The sequence below is a fragment of the Zalophus californianus genome, chromosome 16, assembly GCF_009762305.2.
Source record: "Zalophus californianus isolate mZalCal1 chromosome 16, mZalCal1.pri.v2, whole genome shotgun sequence".
Taxonomy (NCBI): domain Eukaryota; kingdom Metazoa; phylum Chordata; class Mammalia; order Carnivora; family Otariidae; genus Zalophus; species Zalophus californianus.
The window spans coordinates 18,353,131-18,359,209 of NC_045610.1; positions in this window are offsets into that span (position 1 = coordinate 18,353,131).

Here is a 6,079-nt window from a genome sequence, read left to right on the forward strand (position 1 = left end):
CTCACCCTTCCCCCACACCATACTACACACAGGAGAAATTCAATCCATATTTCCACGATTCTGTTAATGATCCGTGCGTGCCTGGATAAGAAGGCAGGGTGTCAGGGAGAATATTTCAGGATGTAAACACAGCCTGGGCAAAGATGCGGAACCGTGGCGGAGTTTAGAGAACAGAAGGTTCTCTGTGGTTGGAGTATGGGTTTGTGGGGGGCAGGACTGAGAGCCAATAGCCACACCTCCAAGGGGTTCAATGGCCTGGCCTGGGCTGGTATGCCAATGAGATCCTCCTGGAGCCAGGGAGGTCTGTGGGAGAGGACCCCCGGTGCCCTCTGCAAGGAGAGCAGAGAGCTATGGAGGCAATCAGGTCACAGGCCTGCTGGGGCCAGGCTGGTGGGAAGCTACAGTAAGAAAGGACAGACAGGGGGCGCCTGGGTGGCTCCGTCGTTAAGCGTCTGCCTTCGGCTCAGGTCATGGTCCCGGGATCCCGGGATCGAGCCCCGCATCGGGCTCCCTGCTCCGTGGGAAGCCTGCTTCTCCCTCTCTCACTCCCCCTGCTTGTGTTCCCTCTCTTGCTGTGTCTCTCTCTGTCAAATAAATAAATAAAATCATTAAAAAAAAAAGAAAAGAAAAGAAAGGACAGACAGGCCGCCCTACACCCCTGTCCGGGGTATGGCTTCTCCCCTCCCACTCAGCCAGCCTGCCGCCTGCTTAGGGCAAGGTGAGGAGCAGTCAGGAGGCACAGGACAAAGGGTTTCAGATACCCAAGACAATACCTGAATTCTGTCTCAACTCAGAGGTAGCTTCTTCTGTGGCCTGAGGCCCTAGAGGAGCCCCGAGGGGAGCAGGGCTGGGCCTCCTGCAGAGGAGACGTCCGGTATGTGTGTCGTCTGCATCCCAGTTTACCCAGCTCTCCATACCAAGCTGATGTGGGCTCAGAGCAAAGTCACTCACCCAGGGTCATGCAGCCCGCGAGAAACTGAGGAAGCTTCCAGGTTCATATCCGAGATCGTGTGTGCGCTCTGCCCAGCCGTCCGTGTCCTGGGCCCCCGTGATGACACTGGACAAAAGTGAGAGAGTCACTTTCACTGAGATCCCGCCCCCCCAACCCCAGGCTTCACATTTGCAACTGCCTTCAAAGTCATAGACCCTTGGGACTCTTGCTGAGCCTCTTGAGGCCCTGTGGCTGCTTGGCGGTGCTGCGTTGGCCAGGAGCCAGGCCCCATCAGTGATCGATTCTTCTTCAAGGCAGAGCCCTGAGACCAGTGGGGAGTCTCTGCTCAACACTTACATTAGGAGGACTTTCCCCCCACCTGGTGGTCACAACCAGGGCCCCCCTCCCCCAGGCCTTGCTCACTTTACCCCCCCTCCATTTCCTTCAATGATTGCTGCAAATAACTGTTTTTGTTTTTGTTTTGTGGCTCCTAGTGCATGTAAACAACCCGTGGCAGGATGCTGTGACTGTCTTTCTTCAGTCTTGTGGGGCGCTTCCTGTACCAGGCCTCTGCATGATCTCAGGGAGGAGTCCTGACCTTGCACTTAGACCATTGACCCTCCTGGAGAGGGCCGCCTGGGAACAGCTGAGAAGGTCCTAGCCGGACAGGAAGTGGTCCCCGACTTACAAGAACCAGCCTATCCTCAGAATCAAGAGGCAGATATGCTGGAGAGAGAGCCAAGGCTGGGGCTGGGGCCCAAAGGTGGCTCTTAGGATGTTCGGACCCGGATGCAGGGGCGGGCATTCAGACACAGGCAACCGGGATTGAGCAGGTAGGGGTTGGAGCCCACAGGGGCACAGTCCACGTGGTCCCAGAAAGGTGGGAAAGGCTGGACGTGGCAGGAAGCACCAGAGATGAGTTGTAAGAGCTGGAGCTGCCCGGCCTAAAGGGGAGAAGACAGGGTGTGGGGTGGCCTGCCGATCCTTGGCTGAAGCAGAGGGCGTGAGTGTTCTCATGGACAGAGAGGGCCGCGGGGAGCAAGGTAGGAATGCACACTGCGGCTTTTTTGAGGGCCCCCTGGTGAAAGGTGATATGTGTCCCAGTCCTGAAAGGTCCCCTCCTGGGTGGCCAGCCTGCCCTGAGGCAGGAGGGAGAGATGGAGATCCTACACTGCGTGGGGGGCCGGCACCTTGCTCAGAGCTCTGAGAATCCCAGACCCAGACTCTGACTCCAGAGGCCCTTGTCTTCCAGTGCCTTTCCAACGGGGCATGTTCATTTTATCTTTCCCTGTTCCTACCCCCACCCCACCCCCACAGCACCTTGCAGGCTGCTCGAGAAGGTACTTACATGACCCTGTGAGATCCCATCCTTGTGATGCAGGCTGGCCGGGGCTGAGGACGGAGAGGGAGTCCTCGGAACCAGTCAAGAAGGTCTTTGGCTTCGTGCAGGATAGAAATCAAAGGTGAGGGGCGCCTGGGTGGCTCAGTTGTTAAGCGTCTGCCTTCGGCTCAGGTCATGATCCCAGGGTCCTGGGATCGAGCCCCGCATCGGGCTCCCTGCTCCGCGGGAAGCCTGCTTCTCCCTCTCCCACTCCTCCTGCTTGTGTTCCCTCTCTCACTGTGTCTCTCTCTGTCAAATAAATAAAATCTTAAAAAAAAAAAAATCAAACATGAGCCAAGAGGAAGCAAGACAGTTTATTTATTTATTTATTTATTTATTTTTATCCATTTGAGAGAGAGAGAATGAGAGATAGAGAGCACGAGAGGGAAGAGGGTCAGAGGGAGAAGCAGACTCCCCGCTGAGCAGGGAGCCCGATGCGGGACTCGATCCCGGGACTCCAGGATCATGACCTGAGCCGAAGGCAGTCGCTTAACCAACTGAGCCACCCAGGCGCCCAGCAAGACAGTTTATTAAAGATATAGAGAAAGCGTAGATACAGACAGAGTGTCAGGGAGACCCTAGGAGGAAGGAGAGTGAGTCTTGTCTTTGCTTGGGGCCTGGGGTTTTTATTAAGGAATGTGGTCCAGCGCGGGTGTCTTCTCGGTAATCCAGGAACAAAGATGAGCCTTTAGGTGTCCTCCAGAAGTCACCTGTGCCCTGGAGCCAGGGGTCTTGATGAGTCAGTGGTCTTGGAAAATGGTCATGACCTACGACCCTATCAGGTCATTCCTTAGATGTTATCCATTGTGCTGGAAGCCTCCAAAGAAATCACTAACTCCCTGGCATGCATTATCTGTGCTATAAGGCATGCATAAGGTGGGGGTGTAGGGCCTGGGAAGACTCAAAACAGGAAAAGGGAGTCAAAAAAGCAGTTTCTCTCGCAGTCCCTATCGTTGCGCTGTCTCCTTTGTTTTCCTCTTTGTCTCAGCTCTCAGCACTCCTGCCCTGACTCCACTCTTTCCAGAGTCTCACCTGGCCCTGCATTTACTAAGACTTCCGGGAGGTTCCCATGCTCTTCCTTCTCTTCGGCATGTTCTCCCTGCCTCCCTCCCTCCCGCATTGCTGGTTAAATCTTGTTCACCTTTCAAGTGTCAGTCTAAGACTGAGTTTCCTTTGCGAACGTTCATTACCACCCGGAACAGGTCCCCTGCTGAGGGCTCTAGAAGACCCTATCACAGCACGAGCGCATGGGACGCTGCATTTCATTCTCATCCACCAGACTCTAAGTTCCGTGAGGGTAAGTCTGTCCTGTATGACTGTCCTTATATCCCTCTTCAGCCTCTTTAGCGAATACCCAACAAATACATGTTGAAAGGATGGATGGGTGGGTGGGTGGTGGATAGGGTGCCCATGTGATAATTTATAAGGTTCATGCCAGAGAGTCAAGCCCTCTTTCCATCATGTTCTGGAGCTGGTCTCTGGATCTTTCAATAGCATGATGGGGGCCATTGGTCAGGTAAAGAAGGCAAAGAAGTCAATGGGTTTTTACCACCATCAAGATTGTGAAGAGGAAATAAGGAATAACACTTTCAGGTTGGCCCTGCCCACCTACTCTGGAAGCTGAGCCTAGGCAAGAATCTACAGAATGTTCTGATGCTAATAGGGACCTGAGGCTCATTTAGATACAGTCAGCCCAAGAACCTCCTCCCTGCATTACTGAGCAACAAGCCTGTCCCCTTGTCTTCCAAGTTTCTATGCCTAGTTCTTTTTAAAAATTGTGGTATAATATACATAAGGTAAAATTTACCATCTTAGTCATTTTTATGTCTATAGGTCAGTACTGTTAAGTGTAATCATATCATTTTGCAACCAGTCTCCAGAACTTTTTCATCTTGCAAAACTGAAACTCTATACCCATTAAGCAGTAACTCCCACCCCGCTCCCCGCAAGCCCTGGTAACCACTGTTCTACTTTCTGGTTCTGTAAGTTCTACTTTTTTTTCAAATAGGCTTCATGCCCAACGTGGGGCTCAAACTCATGACCCCAAGATCAAGAGTGTTTGTCTTTTTCTGACTGCATAAGGCATGCATAAGGTGGGGGTGTTATTTTCTGTTTTTGTGTTTTTTTGGTTTTTTGCTTGTCTGTTTCAGTGCAGCCATCCTAATGGGTATGAGGTGATACTGTGTTGTGGTTTTAATTTGCCTTTCCCTAATGATAAGTGATGATGAGCTTCTTTTCATATGCTTGTTGGCCATTTGTATATTTTGAAGAAATGTCTATTGACCCTTTCCCCATTTTTAAAACAAGTTATTTGTTTTTTTGCGGTCGTTTTTGTTGCTGCTGAGTTGTAGGAGTCCTTTATTTATTCTGGATATTAACCCCTTGTCAGATATATGATGTACAAATGTACAAATATTTTTTTTATATTCCACAGATTGCTTTTTCACTCAGTCGATTGCATCCTTAGGTACATATACCCAGCTCTCTTGAGGCCTCTCTATTTTCTCATTTAAACTTTCTTTTGACATTTACTTTAATTTGATTTCACCTATCTCGGTATTGTGCAGAGGCCACAGAACTGGGAGGACATGGTAAGATTAATGCTGGCTTCCAATCTTTGGGTCTCTGAACCTGATCCCATCCATTCATTATCCATCCAGTATTCATTCATTCATTCATTCATTCATTCGTCAGACACTTACAGAGGAGCATGGCAGAGTTTTGTAATCAAACAGACCTAGGTTTGAATCCTGCCTTTGTATACTTAGTGCCTCCGTGACTTTGGACAGAACAACCTCTCTGAGCTTCAGTTCTGCTGTATAAAGCAACACAGAAACTGAAAATGTAACCGGAAGAATGAATCTACCTTGCTGGGTTGCGGGAAGAGCTAAGACTGTGTGCAAATAGGCCTACCGGGGTGGGGACTCCCTAAAGGCGGCCAACTATAATTTCCTGGGGCTAGTACTGGGGAACACAACCTTTCCCCAGGGTCCCTTGAGTCTCAGGATCAATGATCTCTTAGGGTTCAACTTCAGTTTATTTGCCCAAGAGATCATTAGCTGTTGACAAATGTAACAGGACTCTGCCTGACCAAGCCTCTCCCAACGGTGACAGTGACAAAGTTTCCCTTCAGTCCTGACCTTGAAGGCTGGGAGGCAGGGAGTGTGTTCTGGCTGGCAAGGAGGCTGTGTCTGAGGAAAGCAAAGACTTCTATAAAAGACCTTTCACTGGTGACAGCAGTATTTAATCAGATTGTTCTGGGTGGGGAGTGACGATAAGGCTGGTGACAGTGTTTGTTTGGATCATAGAACTCTCTGACTTGGAGAGCAACTGGAAGACTGCCCAGAAGAGGAGAGAGGCCTGATTGGTCCTCCCGGGGAGAAACCATCTTCCCCTCTTGTGAAAGAATCTTCAGCTTTTCAAAGCCTAAAAAGCAGCTCCCAAGGGTAGGGAGGAGGGGCTGTGGTTCTGGACTCAGCTTCCAATCCCAGCGGCACCCCTCACCAGCTGCACAACCAGCGCTTGGTCCTTGTGCGTCTCAGTTGCCTCATCTGTGAAATGAGCACAAGAACAATCTGCCTGGAAGGGTTGGTGTAGGGTTTCTATAAGAGGGTGTGGCACACAGGAGGTCCTGAGGTCAAGGTTGCCTTCCTCCTCCCTTTCCTCTTAAGCCTCTGCTTCCTGCTGGGCTCTCAAACCAAGCCCCCCTGCTCCCCAGGATGGTGGGGATGGCCTTGCTGATGGGGGGGAGGGGTACCCTTCCAGGC